The sequence below is a fragment of the Adiantum capillus-veneris genome, chromosome 5 (genome assembly GCF_014529385.1).
Source record: "Adiantum capillus-veneris isolate H3 chromosome 5, ASM1452938v2, whole genome shotgun sequence".
Taxonomy (NCBI): domain Eukaryota; kingdom Viridiplantae; phylum Streptophyta; class Polypodiopsida; order Polypodiales; family Pteridaceae; genus Adiantum; species Adiantum capillus-veneris.
This window is the reverse complement of record NC_140935.1, coordinates 159,178,610-159,198,282: the sequence shown is the minus strand read 5'-3', so window position 1 is coordinate 159,198,282 and position 19,673 is coordinate 159,178,610. Positions and strand designations below refer to the sequence as shown.

Below are 19,673 nucleotides of genomic sequence, written 5' to 3'. Positions count from 1 at the left end.
TCTTCTACCTCATAGTCGAGGACGACTATGATTTCAAGAGAGAGGTAATGTCATAAAATCTAATATCTAACCAACCCAAATGATTTTCTCATATTAAATTGATCACTTAATGTGGGAGAATAAATGGGAACAAGTGTTAAGATATAGATATGTGCTTATAGATCTATCTCAACACGCGGCCAATAGTAAAGGGGTCCAAATGGGAGATGGTCTATCAAGAGCAAGGCTAACCAATGGAGCATAAGACCTTAGGGTTAGCTTCATTGAAGACCTCCAATAATCTGTGTAAAAGTCCTTTGACCTTAGGTAAGCTAGGGCTGAGCTTGAGGTGGGAACCCGGCCCAAGCTCGAGGTGTTTGTCCTGCTTGAGGTGTTTGTCCTGCTTGAGGTGTTTGTCCTGCTTGAGGTGCTTGATTAAGGTACTTGAGGTGCTTGAATTACTCCATGCTTGAGGTGCTTGACTTGCCGCTTGATTAAGGTGCTTGAGGTGCCTTGACATGCTTGCCTGAGATGCTTGTGGGAATACCCCCTAGTCCAAGTGCTTTGTCATGCTTGATGACTAAGGTGCTTGAGCTCCTAAAGTCAAAAGCATCCCTACAAGAGGGGGGGCGAGCCCTTTTCCTAGGGATTAGAGAGAGAACACACACTCACACTCACAAGGGAAGCCCCGGCTTGAAGAGGCGGCAAGGAAACATGTCAGGTCCCTACCCATGTTACCTTCATGTGTTGCTTGAAGCCTATTGGCTAGGCTTCAAAGGGGTCCAATGATAAATTACTTGAATTATCTAATTGTTTTTGCATTTATCAAGTCCTCTCTCTCAAAGGGGAAAGGGGGACACTTGTCCCAAGGCTATCCCTGTTGCTTGTAATGGCTTCTGCTTGTGATTGGCTAGGCCTGGAGGGGTCCAATGAGCTTCAAGCATGAGCTACAAGGGGGGGTCGACCCAAGCAAGCTAGGGGGTGCTTAGGGGGTATACTCACCCACACACACTCACAAGCACTCTCATTGTGTACTATGCAAAGTGCAAGAGCTCCCTCTCCTTCTCCAAGCAAGTAGAGGTTGAGAGCCTACACCAACACTCTTGGCTATGGAGTGCAAATCCAACCAAGAGCCATGCTTCAATGCTTAAGCTTGCCATCTCCTTCTTCTTCATTACTATGCTATTATGTATGCTAGCAACAAGAGTATGATAAGTGAGGAACTAATTCTTTCTCCTACGAAATGTTTCTTCTTCCTCTTCCCTACCCTCATTCCCTGCTAGCTCTCTCCACCTTCGAAGGTGTTTGAGGTCTTGGGACTGAGGCTTGGGATAGTTAAAGCTTTCTTCAAGTTTATGTTATGTTTGTGATGCATGAAGCCTTCCATCTTCATGGCATCACCTAGGTCACAAGGAACACAAAGACTGTATTGTAACAAGTCTCTCTTTATGGGAGAAATCATAATACAAATGTCTATTGGAGGGGGGACCGGCTCCACATAAATCCGGTCCTCAACTGTTGTCATGTTCTCTAAATTCTCTCTCTTGCAAAAGTATTGTCTATGCCAAGTTAACTAATTGCTATGTTATGTTGCTATCTTCAATTATGTCTACCCGCTATGCTCACAAAATCATTTCTTGAAAGTACTCTCATTAAATTCCGCTACTCTCAAATTGAATAGGCAAATTCCATTACATGTCATGTATGCCCTCTCCTCTAGCGTTTTGAATGTTGGATATGCCCAATAGGGGTAGTGCCAAGAAGCTTTAGGGTGTTTCAGAGGATGCAAAGTAAGGCCAAATGCAATTCCTACGTTTGCATTTTGAAGGCATGTGGCACAACGCAAGAATTGATATCGGCAACAAAATTCATAATGATATTGTTAGTCAAGGCCTATTCAAAATGAAAAGTCGTGCTTGGCAATGCCTTGGTTGATATGTATGCCAAATGTGGTGTACATTAAAAAGCACAAGTAGTGCTTAAGGAGCTACCTATCCAAGATGTTTTCTCTTAGAACACATTGATTGCAGGATGTGCTGAACAAGGTCAAGGCTAGGAAGCAATGGGATGTGTTTAGTGGATGCAAAGCAAGGCCATCTCTCTAGATACAATCACTTATGCTTGCATCTTTAAGGTGTGTGGCACCATTCAAGAAGCTTAAGGGCCTGCCTATGCAAGAAGTGATCTCCTAGAGTGCACTTATTTTGAGCGATGCCCAATAGGGGTAGGGACACAAAGCACTGGTCTATTTTCAACAAATGCGAAGTGAGGGCGTCTCTTTAGATGAAATCACACTTAAAGTGTAACATAATAGGGAAGGGTTTTGTTAAAATTTCAAAAAATGAAGGAGACGAAGCTCTTGTCATAAGACTCCTATGCTGTAATAGTCAACCTAAAATGAGGGAAAGGAAAAATAATTTTGACAATATAGGAATATTAAGTTGTGGCACTCCCTTTCAAACTCGAGAGTAAAGTATATGGCAATGGAGACAAAGGAGACACCAACTTCTCATTGTGAGTTTTCACTCAAGAGGCATAGAAGACTTGGTTAGGTACCCCAAAGGATAGAATGCCCTAGGATTTTCAGGATTATATTCTAGTTTTTTCTATATAATAACGCTTTTAAGTCTTTGATACACTATGTAAACAAAAGTGACATTTCCTAGTACAACAGATACACCAAAGCCTTGATATCATTGAAGTCGCTCCCAAGATTCAAGTACAAACACTTACTGGCTCACATTCTCACTTAAGCCTTTGATATTCCATGGAAAAAAGGTAACATTTCCATACAACGTCTCTCTCTCTCTCTCTCTCTCTCTCTCTCTCTCTCTCTCTCTCTATCTATCTATCTATATATATATATATATATATATATATATATATATATACATATATATATAGACCTTGTATCAAAGTCATCATGATGTAACTCATCGATCAATATGTCCCTGCAATCTTTTTTTGATTTCTTTTAACGCGAATCTGGGAAGATCCTTTTGGTTAAACATAGGGAAACAACAAAGGGCAATCAAGGCAAGTGGGAGGTGGCAAGAGGCGTCAGCCTGTAGACAGGTGTCAGGTGTAGACGGACAAGAGGAGGTGGTGCCACCTGACAACATAGATAGGAGGATGCTTGGCATGTCGAAATAGAGAGCACGAGCTGTGCAGGGGAGAGTCCTGCATGTGCGATAGAGAAAGATGGAGAAAGAGCGTGTTCGTAGGCTTGCAAGCCTTCTCCCTCTCTCTTCTCAACAGTGTGTGGCCCTCGTCGCGTGTACATGCTGCTCTCTCTCTCTCTCTCTCTCTCTCTCTCTCTCTCTCCCCCCCCCATATGGGGTAGGATGGAGCAAGCGAAAGGAGGATGTGGCAGTGCAGAGGAGGGCGAGTAGCAGCATGGGCAGCTATCGCCGGTAGGCAGAAGAGAGGATGAGGGTGGTGGAATGGTACAAGGACAATGGTTCATGCGAAAGAGAGAGAAGCTGTGCAGAGAACAAGGAGAGAGAGGATGGCTCACGCAGAGCAAGGGTGTAGAAGGATGAGCACGTGGGAACTGGAGCAAATGCTGGGGACTTTGCATTCTCGCATGGGAGGGAAAATCTTGCACTCTAATTAATTAATAAAGTGCAATATGGTCCTTAGAGGACTTTAATATAACATTTCATTCATTTCTCTCTCACACCAACAATTAAAACATAATGCTTAGCATTGCCTTGGGTTGTCATGTATGCCAAATGTGGTGCACTTTACAAAGTGCTTGGGCCGGAGCTATCTATTCAAGAAGTCTCTTTTGGAGTCGAGTGATTTTTGATGCTCAACAGAGACAACACCATGAAGCTTTGGACTACTTTTAGCAGATACCAACCGTGAGCATCTCTCTAGTTGCAATTACCTACGCTTGCATCATTAAGATGTGTGACACCATGCAAAATGCCGATTTGTGCAAAAGAATTCTTAATCGATATCAACTATACTTTGTTCTCGTGCAGAGGTGAATATGGCCCTTAGAATACTTTAGTATAACATTTCATCTCTCACACAAACAATAGAGGCATAATGCTTAGCATTGCCTTGGTCGACATGTATGCCAAATGTGGTGCACTTTACAAAGCACAAAATGTGATTGGGGAGCTGCTGCCCGAGACGTTGTCTTTTGAAGTGCACTGATTTTTCGATGCCCAAAAGCGGCAACGCCATGAAGCTTTGGGCTATTTTCAGTAAATACCAACAAAGAGCATCTCTCTAGTGCAATCACCTATTCATGCATCTTGAAGAGGTGTGACACCATGCAAAACGCTGATATGTGCAAAAGAATTCTTGTGCATAGGCATATGACACTATGCAAGACACTAATACTCAAAAAAAAAATTTAAAAAAAAAGCAAGATGCTCATATTTTCAAATGAATATAGAACAAAACAATACACACAACTACATTCTCTCTCTCTCTCTCTCTCTCTCTCTCTCTCTCTCTCTCTCTCTCTCTCTCTCTAACATAATCACAAAGCATCGGGGGAGGACTTACCTGAAGTCCTTGACACTCAAAGGACTTCCACGGCTCGCGATGCAAGTATGATGCAGTGCAACGGTTTTACCTCCAAGTGCTCCAATTTAGCTATCGACAATGTGAAAACACCATGGAGAGAGAGATAGGGTGGTGGCAACACTCTAAAGAGAGAGAGATAGGCGGTAAGAGAATGCAGTTGCAGAAGGACCGCGAGGGACAAAGGGGTAGGGTGATGTGATGGTATGCGCTGTAAACAAGAAAGCAGAGACAAATAGAGAGAGAGAGAGAGAGAGAGAGAGAGAGAGAGAGAGAGAGAGAGAGAGAGAGATTTGTTTCTGCCTTAGCCGCCACTCCCTCTTTTTCAATTCCCGCTATCTCTTCTTCTATAGTTTCTCTAATGCTCCTTGCCTTAGCTTGTGTGGCACATGGCAGTGCAAGGAGAATTAGAATATAGTTAGAATTAAGAAGTAAGTAGAATATAGTAAGAAGTAAGAAGTAAGATGAAATCAACTATGCTCTGGTCTTGAAGGCTATGATTATCTTAGGTACTTGTTCTCTCTCTCTCTCTCTCTCTCTCTCTCTCTCTCTCTCTCTCTCTCTCTCTCTCTCTCCATATAGAGCCAATGGGGGTTGTTGAAACTTGAAAAAAACACGTAGTGCTTGGCACCTCCTTGGTCGGCAAGTATGCCAAATGTGGTGCACTTTAGAAAGACATCATCTCTTGGAGTGCATTGATTTTTGGATATGCCCAACAGGGGCAGGGTGAGAAACTTTTGGGTTGTTTTCAGTAGATGCAAATTAAGGACATCCCTCTAGTTGCAATCACCTATACTTACATTTTGAAGGCATGTAACACTATGCAAGCCATTGATATGTTCAAAAGAAGTGACAATGATATTTGTTCATCAGGGGCTATGGAGGAAAAACATGATGCTTGGCAATGCCTTGTCAACATGGATCGAGGAGTTGCTTGTGCAAAATATCATCGCTTGGAGTGCACTACTTTCTAGCTATGTAGTATGCCCAATAGGGATAGGGACACAAAGCCATGGATGTTTTCAGCAAATGAGAAGTGAGAGCATCTATCCACCTATGCTTTGGTCTTGAAGGCTATGCTTACCTCACATACTTGTTGCCTCTCTCTCTCTCTCTCTCTCTCTCTCTCTCTCTCTCACACACACACACACACACACACACACACACACACACACACACACACACACACACACAAATAGGAAGAGGGCCAAGCTGATTTTAGAAGATGCGACTCGAGGGCATCTCTCCTTTTGCAATCACCTATGCTTGCCTCTTGAAGGCGTATGACACTATGCAAGACTCTCATATGTGCAAAAGAATTCACAATGATATTGATGTTGGGTTGTTTTTAGTAGATACAAAGTGATGACGTCTTGTCAAATGAAATCACCTATGTTCTGGTCTTGAAGTCTATGCTTACCTAAGATACTTGCTACCTCTCTCTCTCTCTCTCTCTCTCTCTCTCTCTCTCAACCCACCTTGTCTCAGATTCACAATGATGCAACTCTCTGCCTTTAGAAGACGTTAGTATAACATTTTATTTCATTTCTCTCTCTCACAAATAATATTAATTTTTTTTACAAAATATAGTGTTTGGCGCTATCTTGGTCCTTGGTTGACATGTATGCCAAAAAGTGCTAGAAGAGCTGCCTCTCCGGGTGTCATCTCTTGGACTGCACTAATACAGTTATGCTCAATAGAGATAGGGTCAAGAAACCTTAGGCTATTTTCAGTAGATGCAATCTCTCTCTCTCTCTCTCTCTCTCTCTCTCTCAACCAAGAGTAGGGTTTACCTGCCGCAATGGCCAAGGGAACCTTATGATGTTTTCAGTAGATGCAATCTCTCTCTCTCTCTCTCTCTCTCTCTCTCTCTCTCTCTCTCTCTCTCTCTGGTGTTGCTACTTCTGGGGGATAATTGTTTTGGGAAATAGACTACATTTTTAGCCACTTCGATGCGAATGGAGATGATGTTTCAAAAGGATGAAGAAGTTCCCTTGGCCATTGCAGGTAAACCCTCCTCTTGCTTGAGAGAGAGAGAGAGAGAGAGAGAGAGAGAGAGAGAGAGAGAGAGAGAGAGAGAGAGGTAATAGTATTCAGCTGATGGAGAGGGATAGCAGGGGAGGTGGGGTAGCGATGGAAAAGACTGGAACATCAAAGAGAGAGGGAGATACAACGTGGGGAGAGAGAAAGAGAGAGAGGGAAATTGAAATCCCTTGCCCTCCGCTCCTCATTTTAGAAACTCTCCTTGTGTCAGATTGTGCCACATGGCACATGGCAGCGCAACGTGCTTTAGTAAATAGTAAGATGGGGTTTCCAAAGGCCAAAAAGACTATGCTTACTTCATGAAGGCACAAAAAACATGAACAAACATTTTAAACTTTCAAATGTATCTGGCTCTAGGAGACGCAACATGAACCTAATCCCTTTTCAGAGTTATAGATGAGACTGAAGCTTAACATTTTATCAACTTTCCATTTGGTTGAGGTCAATACTCAAGAGGTATATGAAAGAGTAGCTGCATGGGGACCTTGTGGCCAAGGGATATCCAAGGTCACAAGAAAATGAGGACTTTCACAACCATGTGATAGGTTTTCTGATCGTAGAGTACCTCTAGCATGGTGATGGCTTGATAATTGAAATATACATGGGATCATTGGGATCAATGATATCCTTCAATTGTATGTGTGTGTGTGTGTGTGTGTGTGTGTGTGTGTGTGTGTGTGTGAGAGAGAGAGAGAGAGAGAGAGAGAGAGAGAGAGAGAGAGAGAGAGAGAGAGTCATTGTGTTCATGTTTTTCATCACCCCAAGCGTATCCGTGGTGTCTATCCCAATAGTTATCATGCATTTTGTAAGTCCTTTGATCACCATCCTTGTGGTGATGATCCCTTCTACATTCATCGTCTCTGTCGTGGTCTCTTGGTCTTCCATCTAACTATTCTCATGTTAATTATGCATATGCCCTTGTCTCCACCATCAACTCTTTTGTGATCTATGATTGTGATGACCATTGACTATGCTTTCATGGTTGATCTCTTTAGACCCACAATGAATTTTGACAAAGGGATCAGTAATCAAGATTATCCCATCATTTGATTATCCCCAAGTTTGGCATGCTCTTCCAGAAGCGTGGTGAAAATGGTATGCATTTGAGTGTGCAATAGAATTAAATAAATTTAGCCCTATAGCGTATGTGTTAGTGAGTAATATATTATTCATAACTTTGTATGGCGGTGACAGAGAGATAGCCAAGTGGGTGAAAGGTTAGCGGCATGCCAATTTTGCGGTTGAAGTTTCCATGGTGAGTATGGCGCGTTCCTCCATAACATATGGTTCAGAGCTACAAAGCCCCTAGCAAGTGACATTTTCTTAAGTAGTTACAATTTGTGGACTAGTTGAAACCAAAATCAATGGCTTTGATCGCTTGATTCCATATTTCAAAGTTTTTGTGCTTTCTTATAGAGATGATCACTTCCTTGCTTTCTTGAATGATAATCTCTTTGAGGCTAGCTATTGAATGGTCGTTTTCAAAGCTACGTTGGTTCCTAGATTTCCAAACTTGTTTGAGATAGCAGAAGCGGACAATTTGGGTGCATATTAGGATGGCTTGGTTTTTCCAAATCTTTCCTCCCTAGAGTAGGTTTTTTCAAAGAAGAGGCTATTCTAGGTCTTATAAATCCATTTGCATTCTTTTGCCACAATGTCTCTCGTAGGTAGACATTGTTGGAACAAGTGAAAGGGATCCTCACTAGCTACTCTGCACCCTGAGCACCTATCAGAGCCTATCCCTTTGGTTTTTATTATGATCCCTGTAGGAATAGCACCCCCATCGCACCTTCCAAAGGAAGATCTTCAAGCTGGGGGGCACTAAGGGTCCCATATGTTTCTTGTTATTGACGCCCATCTAGATTTTGTCTATTGCTTCTAGCATTTCCTATTGAGTGGGGAGAACCAATCTGGTTTGAACATAAGGTTGCAGTAGATTTTCTTTGTTTGTGGTTTGGTGAAGTTATGCGCTCGATTAGAGCTCATCCTACTATACATTACATAGGTGTGCCTCCTCTTAAGCATGCCCAAAACGTCCCACACTACTTCCAAAATACCTTCGATACGGACCCTGCAAGGTCTCATCTCAATCTACATAGCCCCTCGACTTAGCTCCCTATCAAACTATCTTGGGTGGCCAACCCACCATTCACCGTCCCTAACCGACATCTAGCATCAGTTAGACAAACTATCCCCCCACATAACCCAATAGTGGGAGTGGAAGGTGCATGGTGTATGTAGTGACCTAGCATGCCTAGGTGGGTGTCCACCTCTTTGGCCAACCGAGACAACCTATCCTTATATTAAGAGTATGTGTATGGCACTACCACAACATTTGTTTACTTGTTGGATGTTTACGTGTGTGTGTGTGTGTGTGTGTGTGTGTGTGTGTGTATATAGAGAGAGAGAGAGAGAGGGGAGGGGGGGGGGGGGGGGGGGGGGGGGGGGGGGGGGGAAAGGATATTTTCATCCTAGTACTACAATATGTGATCTATGGGACCGAATGAAACATGTCACATGCTTTAAGTTGAGCTGATATAAGAGAATTCAAAATGGAATTCACAATATCATTGAATCTTTAGTATATTGCCTTTTGATGCTATTTACGACCGTCACTGGTGGGAGCCAAATTCACAAAATGCAAATACGAAGAGCATGGTAGTGAGACTTCACATGATGAAGAATGGACCAATCAGTGAAAGATATTTTAGTTTGTCTCTTGCTTGGAATCATTTGAGGAGGGGGAGGCCATGAGGCAACAAGTTCCAAGCGTGTGTCGAAATATCAAGTCTTGATTGCATGAAACTTTAGCATTTGAAGTGAGATCGTGATTTTTGAAACCGTCAAAAGGGGTGGTGCATTTTCTTCCTTTAACAACGAAAACTTAGCAAAGAGAAAGAAAAGCGGTGAGGAAACTCTCCTTTGTTTGCACGTAATCGAGTTAGCCTAAACGCGATGTAAGGAAAGTCAATTGTTTCGTTCATTCCTTTTTGTATGTACAACCACCCTTAGCTTTTGCTTGCTAGCTTAGCTCTTTCCACTCCCTCCCTCCTCCCTCCCCCCCCTCCCCCCCCCCCCTCCCCCCTCCTCCCCCCTCTCTCTCTCTCTCTCTCTCTCTCTCTCTCTCTCTCACTCTCACACACACACACATTGTCATATTGGCACGATGTTTTAGAAAAATCAATGATTAAGAAGATTCCATCTTTCCCTCGTAGGCACCATAGTTAACCCTTGCCTGTCTGCATCGCCCATCCCGTCAACATCCTTGACGAACCTTGGCTGACCTTGGCGACACAAGAGTACCGAGAGAGAGAGAGAGAGAGAGAGAGAGGAGAGAGAGAGAGAGAGAGAGAGAGAGAGAGAGAAGGGATGTGCAAACAATGTATGTTGCCATGGAAAGGAGTGGTTGTAAGAGAAAGAGAGCATCTCTATAGATTCTCACTAGGTTTTGTTTTTCAAATCGTGGAGACATACATGGCACCTCCTAAAGTAAAACCTTTTTTTTTTTCTCAAGGTTCCTTTGACACGTTCAACCCCTCACAACCACGCCTTGTCCCTTTCCATGCCCATCGAGCATTGCCCAACCTCTCCCCATGCTGTTGCATTATTTTCTTTGTCAAATGCCTCCTCTACCTTGGTTGTAGGATAGCCCTCATGAATGCAGTTCGCCATAGGATCCCACAAGGGGGTTGTGTGTCAAAGGCAAAGGTAAGTGCGCAATTGGCAAACAATATGGGCCTAAACTGAAACTAGAATAGCGCGAGAGAGAGAGAGACAGAGAGAAAGTCACGATTGTCGGATTGGCTTGGTGGCAGCAATCTCTTCAAAGTAGCCTCTCCCCTCCCCTCCCCTCCAGCTATCTACATGCAACAGTCCTCGACCAGCACACTCTGCGCGACAGCTCTTGAGCAGCAAACTTTGCACGTCAACAATTTCTCACAAGTGTTGGGGTAAAGGCGTAATGCCTTGCTCGATTGCCCAAGATATGGGTACCCGCCCACTCCTCACCTTATTCTTGTACATATGCCAAGAATAAGGAGTAGCTCATTTGAGCCGCCCACAAAATGGTCTACTCTCCCCTTCTCGCATGCACACACCGCACTGCATTTGCACTGCGCACACACACTCTTTGTCATGATACCTAATTTCTAATTCTCCTAAATGATTTTGTCATGTTAAACTGATCATTTAATATGGGGAAGTACTAGGGGAGAAAAAGCTAGAATATTGGTTAAGCTGGGAGACCGGCCACAATAGGGATCCAAAGAAGGGAAAATAGGGATCCAAACGGGGGCCATCTGCAAAAGAGCAATGTGCAACAATGGGCTTCAAAGACCCTATGGTTCAGCCCATTAAGACTTCCAAAATGATAAGGTTCCAATTTTCAATGTAAAGTCAAAAGGTCAAACCTTAGGGATATTGGATGCTTTGTAATAAGTGTACAAAAAAGTCTTCCTAGATCCCTACATAGGAGGGGGTAAGCCCTTTTACTAGGGGATGAGAGAGAAACACACACACACACACACACACACACACTCATGCAAGCCCCTTTACACAAAGGGCATAGTGGACACATGTCAGCTCCCTAGCCCAGTTGCCCCTAAGGTGTATCAACTTCTATTGGATGGCCATAGAGGTGGACCAATGAGAATTGGGCTAGAGTAAATCTAGTTTAATTCATTTAAAAACACTTGATAAAAGAAGCAATAAGAATTAAGCTCTCTAAAAGACTATTGGATAGTCTCTCCCAAAGGGTCCAATGAGCATTCAACAACCCAATGACTTGCCTGCTTCCTATTGGCCAGATGGCAAAGGGGTCCAATGAGAGTTTAGCTGCATTATTTAATTACCTAAAGCTCTCACAAAAGGGGTAAGGGGGACACATGTCAGAAGGCTATCACTTATGATTCTCAATTTTTATTGGCTAAGCTTTGCAGGGTTCAATGGGGTGTCAGCATGAGTATTTTGTAAGAGGGGTCGGCCAAGAGAGAGAGGGGGCTGAATTTGAGAAGGCATTATCACACACACACTCACACAATCTCATGTGTGAAGCAAGAAGATTCTCTCTCTCCTTCTCAAGCTTTAATGGAAAGCTCATCACCTACTCCAAGCTTGTGAGAAGGGAGGCCTACACCAACAACTCTTGGCTTTGTGATGCAAATCCAACCAAGAGCCAAGCTTCAATGCATGCTCATCTCCTCTACCATGCTAATTACTAAGTTATGCTAAGCTATTATGAGTGATTAGGTGAGGAGATATATTTCTTTCTCGTAAGATTGCTCCTTCCTCTCAATCTACTCTCATACCCCGCTAGCTCTCACCATCTTCGAAGGTGTGTGAGGTCTTGGGTCTAAGACCGTGAGGGAATTGATGTTGTGTTTGATAAGTGTTTTGCGTAGTGCATGAAGTTTCCATCTTCATTGCACTAGCTAGTATTGAAGGAACACAAGAAATTGTATTGTAAAATGTCTCTCTTGATGGGAGAAACCATAATACAAAAGCCTTTTGGAGGGGGGACCTGGATCCATGCAAATCGAGTCCTCAACTGTTGTCAATTGCTTAATTTCTCTCTCTTTTGAAGTATTGTTCATGCCTATCTAACTAGGTGTTATGCTTTTTGTTGCTCTCTCCATCCAAGCACTCTTGCTATGCTCATTAGGAATCTATTCAAATGAAATGCTCCCTATGTCTCTGCTATTTTCCGCTACACACAAGTTACTAGGCCATTAGATGTTACACTCTTCAACTGGTATCAGAGCTTTGGTGCTTAGCGGTGGTAGATCTGGCCTTGCGGTGAGCTCGGCTATGGAAGCTTGACGCTTGTGATCGATTTTGGGATCGTGAATGGACGGCAGACGATGGCAGATTTTGAATCTTGGAGCCTTGCAATGATGCCAAATCTTGGATCAGGAGCTTGATTGGTGCAGATCGGAGCCTGATTTACAAGATTGGAGCCTCGACGTCCGCAGCTCACCTTGTATTCAAAGATCGAATACAAAGATCGACAGCATGTGCAAAGCATCGAGAGCTTGGGAGCGTGTGTTACACACACACACACACGCGCGCGCTCTTGTTGGGAAAATCCTGAACAATTTAGTGTGTGAGCTCAAGCAAGCAAAGCAATGGATGCAAGCAATTGAAGCTCACATGTGCCAAGCAATCGGGCAACATGAATTGAGCATCAAGCAAGAGACAGGGCCTTTTGTTGCTATCTTTGAGCAAGGAGGCTCATTGTGAAATCGGGCAGTGACAGAGCAAGATCTTGGGAGTGTGTTGTTACACACCCACACACCCAGAGTAGCCGACAGTCAACAGAGAAGAGAACTTTTGTTTAATTTCTCTCTAGGGGAGGAGAGCACAAGTAAGAGAAAACACTAGCATAGAGTAGCTCTAAAAAAGAGAGCGAGCTTGAGAACATAGAGGACGTGTGTGCTCTTGACACGCATGTGTGAGACGGGCGAGTAACCCGGGCATTCCCCGACATCAACCCAATTTTTTGCTTTGGTGATTTCTCTTCGGCTTGGACTACAACATCCCGGTTGAGAGAGCTTCTCTCAGACAACTTCTTCTTGGCAATTTGAGGCGGCTATGACATCGTCACTCAGATTTTGGATCTGCATCACTTTGACACTGATTTGGCAGTTTTTTGTCTTCGATGTTCTTCTCGACATCGGCGGCTCGGCATCAGCAGCTATGACCTTGGTGAGTGCTTCTGTCCGATGGCGGAAGGCAACATGACGAGAGAGAGAGAGAGAGAGAGAGAGAGAGAGAGAGAGAGAGAGAGAGAGAGAGAGAGAGAGTAATTGGGCTCTCCTCTAGTGTAGCTTTGCCAGTGACTTCCCTCCCACGCCCATTCCGAAACCGATTTTCTTCGATGGACATCCCTCGGCATCCCGGCCTCAAACTAGCATCTTGGCTTTGATAACCCCCATTTTCCAGCTCGACGGCACATACCGCCGACTAGGGGCTCCAATAGCCCATCCCGGAGTAGGTTTTCCCTTGAGCGCAACTCTTGAGTAGCGATTTCGACCACAAGCAGCTGGTTGGCAGTGCTACGTGTTTGGTTTTTGGTCGACTCAATTTTTGACCGATGAGGTAGTGTTTCAGTTTCCTGACCATTTTGCTTACAATATGCGCTTTCTTACAGTGCCGACTATGTATGATTGTGTGGGGCATTCCAGAGAGCAGGTTTTTATCACAAGTTTGTGTAGTTTCATGCTATGTATGCATGTGCGGATACAGCTTGAGCTAGCTTTAGCTCGCATGTAGCAGGTTCACAGGTTTACAATGTTTTTGGACAAGTTCTACCAAACATCGAGCGAACCTATCCGAGCAAGCTCAAAACCAAGAAAAGTTATTAAGTGATTTGAGAGAGAGAGAGAGAGAGATATTTCTTTCAAACCAAATAGTAAATGTCAACACCGTTGCTAGCAAAACCATAGTTTTTGGAAACTTAGAAATACTTCATGTGGAAAGTTCTGGAAGTACATGGACCATGTTTTGAAGTTAGATTACCATTTTACAAATCTAGTGATTGACTTTACTATTAGTATGTGTCACAATAATCAATATCTAATTCTCCTAAATGATTTTCTCATGTTAAACTGATCATTTAATATGGGGAAGTGCCAGGGGAAAAAAAGCTAGAATATTTATTAAGCTAGCAGACCAGCCACAGTAGGGATCCAAAGCAGGGAAAATAGGGATCCAAGGGGGGGGCCGTCTGCAAAAGAGCAATGTGAAACAATGGGCTTAAAAGACCCTAAGGTTCAGCCCATTAAGACTTCCAAAATGCTAAGTTCCAAAATTCAAAGGTTGTGTCCAAAGGCCAAACACTAGGGAAATTGGATGCTTAGTGTGTGTCACAAAAAGTCTTTGTCAATCCCTACATAGGAGGGGGCGAGCCTTGCAAGTAGGGGATGAGAGAGAAACTCACTCACTCACACACACACACACACACACACACACAAGCTCCCTTTACACAAAGGGAATGAGGGACACATGTCAGCTCCCTAGTCCACATGCCCACAAGGTGTACCCAATTCCTATTGGATGGCATTGGAGGTGGACCAATGAGAATTAGGCTAGAGTAAATCTAGTTTTTTTAATTTAAAAACACTTAATAAAAGAACCCATAAGAATTAAGCTCTCTAAAAGACTATTGGACAGTCTCCCAAGGGGACCAATGAGCATTCAGCAGCCCAATGGCTTGCCTGATTCCTATTGGCTAGGAGGCAAAGGGGTCCAATGAGAATTTAGTTGAATTATATAATTACCTAAAGCTCTCACAAAAGGGGAAAGGGGGACACATGTCAAAAGGCTATCACTTATGTTGCCCAATTACCATTGGCTAAGCCTGGGGAGGTCCAATAGGATGCTAGCAAGAGCAAATAGCAAGAGGGGTCAACCAAGAGAGAGAGGGGGCTGATTTTTGCAAGGAATTATCACACACACACTCACACAATCTCATGTGTGAAGCAAAGAAGACTCTCTCTCCTTCTCAAGCTTTAATGGAAAGCTTACCACCTACTCCAAGCTTGTGAGAAGGGAGGCCTACACCAACAACTCTTGGCTTTATGATGCAAATCCAACCAAGAGCCAAGCTTCAATGCATGCTCATCTCCTCTACCATGCTAATTACTAAGCTAAGCTATGCTAATATGAGTGATTATGTGAGGAGATGTACATCTTTCTCGTAAGAATACTCCTTCTTCCTCTCAATCTACTCTCATACCCCGCTAGATCTCACCATCTTTGCAGGTGTGTGAGGTCTTGGGTCTGAGGCCGTGAGGGAATTGATGTTGTGTTTGACAAGTGTTTTGCGTAGTGCATGAAGTTTCCATCTTCATTGCACTAGCTAGTATTGAAGGAACACAAGAAATTGTATTGTAAAATGTCTCTCTTGATGGGAGAAACCATAATACAAAGCCTTTTGGAGGGGGGACCCGGCTCCATGCAAATCCGGTCATCAACTGTTGTCAATTGCTTAATTTCTCTCTCTTTTGAAGTATTGTTCATGCCTATCGAACTAGGTGTTATTCTTTTTGTTGCTCTCTCCACCCATGCACTCTTGTTATTCTCATTAGGAAGCTATTCTAATGAAATGGTCACTATGTTCATGCTATCTTCCGCTGCACACAAGTTACTAGACCATTAAATGTTACAGTATGAGTACTAGCAAGTGCAAGGCATCTTCACAAGTGTGCTATGTGGAAAGAAGACACAAATTTACTAACGCATATATCATGTGACTGTGCATTAAATCTCTCGGAATTGTTTCTCGTAAGGCACGTCTCTCTCAAGATCTCCCCTTCCTTACCTTCCCTTTAGAGAAGTATCTCCCCTTCCCTTCCCTTCCCTTAACAGAATAACTTCAAGACTCGTCGATAGAGATAAGAAGTATCTTGTGGAATGTTCCTATGACGTTAAAACATCTCTTCCTATTCATCTTCTTCCCCTCTCTCTCTCTTCTCTCTCTCTCTCTCTCTCTCTCTCTCTCTCTCTCTCTCTCTTTGAATCATTGCTTAATCAATAATTAATTGGTAGAAACAACAGTAGCAATTAAAGCCTACAAATCTTTACTATATATTGTTTTCCTATTTCTTCATCAATAACATAACAGTGTGGGAAACAATGCTACGATTCTCTCCCAAGCTATCGATCTTTTCATGGATTTGAATCTTAATATCAACTACTAAAGGATCTATGCCAAGAATCTCACAGAGGTTTGACTTTATGGCCTCCTTATGGGGACTCCACTTTGGCCTTCATAATACGAGGGTGACATCTAAATTTCCCATAGTATATCTCGCTTCATGCATCAAATATTGAACAGCTTCTTTCACAAAAACTGACGATGCCGTTCCTTTCCATTTTGAATCATTGTTTGGAAGAATCTGGCAGATGTCAGAAGGACATAGCATCTACCACACAATGAACAAGCACATCACTGTTGGAATATGATTCACATCCTCGGTCATGTTGAATATTCATGGCATCAACAATTATAAGAGGCAAATTTGGCTCCAATCTGTGAAGATCAAAACCAGGCCCTACTCTAAAAGGTAGTACAAGAGCCTTATTCACATCTGGAACGACAGTTTCAACAAGATGGACTTTCCATACTATTTTTCTTGCGGCAAAATATTTAGTCTGTTTTGAGCATGTGTCTGCTCAAGATAAGGTGGTATGAAAATCTTGCTACTTGGACGATCATGTCCACTCACCAGGAAGAACGCTAATGTGTGAGAGAAGATGCTTAGATCTCTCTCTCTCTCTCTCTCTCTCTCTCTCTCTCTCTCTCTCTCTCTCTCTCTCTCTCTCTCTCTAAGAAAATCAAGAAACAATATCACTATCAACGGGACAATAAGCGATCTGTTTTCAACAGATCAGTGTTTGGGAAAAGTGTGCCTCAACTTGTCCTTGGGCAGGTTGAAAAATAGAAATAACCGGTTGATGGGAGAGGAAAGGAAAAATCTGTTTGAAAAATTTACGAAATTAGAGTAAAATACCAATTATTTTTTTAAAAATCCTCTTTGAATCTATTCTGAAGGGAATTTTGTATGTTTGTGAATTTGTTTTTCCCCTAACACTGCATTAATACAAAAAAATGTCTACAGCAAAATGTCGAGCATGGACAAAATGTTGAGTCTCAAGAATCTCCATGAACATTTGCAAGTATTCAAAAAAGTCTTTGCACTCCATCAGACCACAACTAACTACTTCGATGTGTGCCCTCATATCTCTTCGCTTTCTAGTCTTCAGCTGCCATGTCTATTTTTTCTTCCACTTAGCTCTCATGATAATGAAGCCAAAGCGTGAACACCAACACACATATTATGAAGGAACCTCTCTCTCTCTCTCTCTCTCTCTCTCTCTCTCTCTGAGATTTTGTAGTCCTTTGTCCTCAATGCTGGCCTTGAACCACGGTGGGTGGGAAGGCAATAATCCAAGAGCCACGTGTCTAACCGTCAGGACGAGCTTGCTCACTTGACTGCACCAAATCTAAAAATTTATCTGTACTACTGGCCTTTGAAACTGCACTGTCGCCTTGTCAGTGGCAACCACCATCGATGGAGCCCAGTTCCAAGCCCCTTCGTGCCCACTATCCATCTGACACTCTTCTCTTGTATTGTCATCGTCGTCGTGCAGTACCCCATGTCCTACTGCCTCCTCTTTTATTTCACATTACTTGCGTCTTTCCCACACCAATAGAGCGAATGATGGGCACTAAGAAGATCGCATAACGTTAGTGGCTCGCAGAACACGTAGAGAGAAGTATGCAAGACATCGTCAATGTCTTTATATGTAATGTTGTGCGAGAGATAATTCATGTCGTTGGTCAACGAGCGATTAACGCGCAAGCGACAAGAAAAGGAGGGCCATGGGCTTTTCGCGGCATTTAGCCGTTTCTATTTCTCTCTTTCCAAAACTCTCTAAAAGAGCACACACCGGTGCGCGTTCTTTTAGAGAGTTTTGTTTAGAGATAGTTCTATTGTATGAGCTTGGGTGTAGGCTTGAAAAAGGGGGCGCCGGCCTTGGGAGACTGTGCAGGGCTACTAGTTGCATGGGAGAGAGGCCGCCAAGGGACTGGCCTGGAGCAAAACAGAGGAAAGAAAGAGAACGTTGTAGCTTGGAGGGCACCATCTGATCGATAATGGGGTATCCATGCAGGGAGATTTAGAAAGGGATTCTCTGGTTTTGGAGACTCTGTCTTGAAGGCTCTGTGTCTCTGACACACAAGGGGGCTGCTCTAATGCGGCGGGCCCTGCATTGGTGGAGTGAGTTGCAAAATTGTTAAAAGTACTAGGTTTTCCCCTGTTCCCAATTGGCGACTAATTGGGTTTCCGCACTAGCGAAGTGGGCTTCCCTCTGTTCGATCGAAGGTGCAATTGTGTGGGAGGTATGTGAGAGGCATTCGCTCTCTCTTCAGGAAGAGAGCTGGGGGATGTGAGTGATTGCCTCTCTTCAAGTTGGGAGAAGCTAGTAGAGATAGGGGAACGGGTAGAGCTGGGGAGAGGGGATTCCTTAATGAGGAGCTGCTTCCTAGAGGAGCCCAACTGCTTGCGCTGAGAGGACCATCGTTTGTATCTGATGGCATCTTGCTGGTGAGGGCTTCCACCTGCATGCATGCGCAACTCCATCTTTAGTCTGGGATACCACACACTAGGCATTTGCCCATGATGCATACTCTCTCTCTCTCTCTCTCTCTCTCTCTCTCTCTCTCTCTCTGTGTGTGTGTGTGTGTGGCTAGATCTTTAAGGTTCTCTTGGGATAGTTTCCTATGATGTTAAATCTCTCTTCTTCTTCTTCTTCTTCTTCTTGCTTGCTTGCTTGCTTCTCTAATACACACAGATATTCATGCGTTTTTGTGCATTGTGCAGGTTATACTCTAGAGGGGTGGCCGCATGCTAGAAAGAATTGGGGTTGCCAAGGTGAGTAGTAGGCGGGGGTCTGCAGCCAGGAGGGATGGCTTGCTCGCACATCAAATATGTTTTCAATAAAGACCCACTTAGCATGCACTTGGAAGGATGTGCACTCCCCAAAGAGACAATTTCATAAGCTCCATAATGGATTACTAGAATCTCAAGCTCGGGTGGTTGATATTTGCTAGCCCTTAGAACCCACCTCGTGTCCTCAGAGGGCTTTTATCAGAAGAGGTAGTACGTTTTGGGGGGGGGGGGGGGGGGGGAGAGAGAGAGAGAGAGAGAGAGAGAGAGAGAGAGAGAGGATGGACACTAAAGGTTGCAGTCGCTAGCTCAATGGCTCATGAATGGAGGGGAAGAGCAGCTAGATCGTAGCTATCGGCAAGACGGAGCGAAGGGCAAGTGTGTCTATTCTATGCTCACTCTATTTCTCACTTGCTTTCTCATTAGTTCTTGGTTACTCAGTTGAGGTAGCTAGGATCGTCATCAAACTTCATGCAATGTCGCATCAACCATAGCTGATGAAATGATGACGATTGAACTTGAGGACCCTCTTGCCTCATCTAGTGTTTCTCCAAATCGTTTCTAGACTTTCCTTGCCTAACCCCTTCAAAACGAAAATGAATCTTGGGACCCTAATATTTACCTTTTCCAAAGTGGCACAATGTTGTAAGTTGTAGCAAA

The 19,673-nt window shown here is 43.6% G+C and overlaps 1 pseudogene; it reads right to left on the bottom strand.

Moving 5' to 3' along the window:
• Window positions 1-16,160: 16,160 nt before the first annotated feature.
• LOC147458410 (2-C-methyl-D-erythritol 2,4-cyclodiphosphate synthase, chloroplastic pseudogene) lies at window positions 16,161-17,676 on the bottom strand (annotated as a pseudogene).
• Window positions 17,677-19,673: the final 1,997 nt, after the last annotated feature.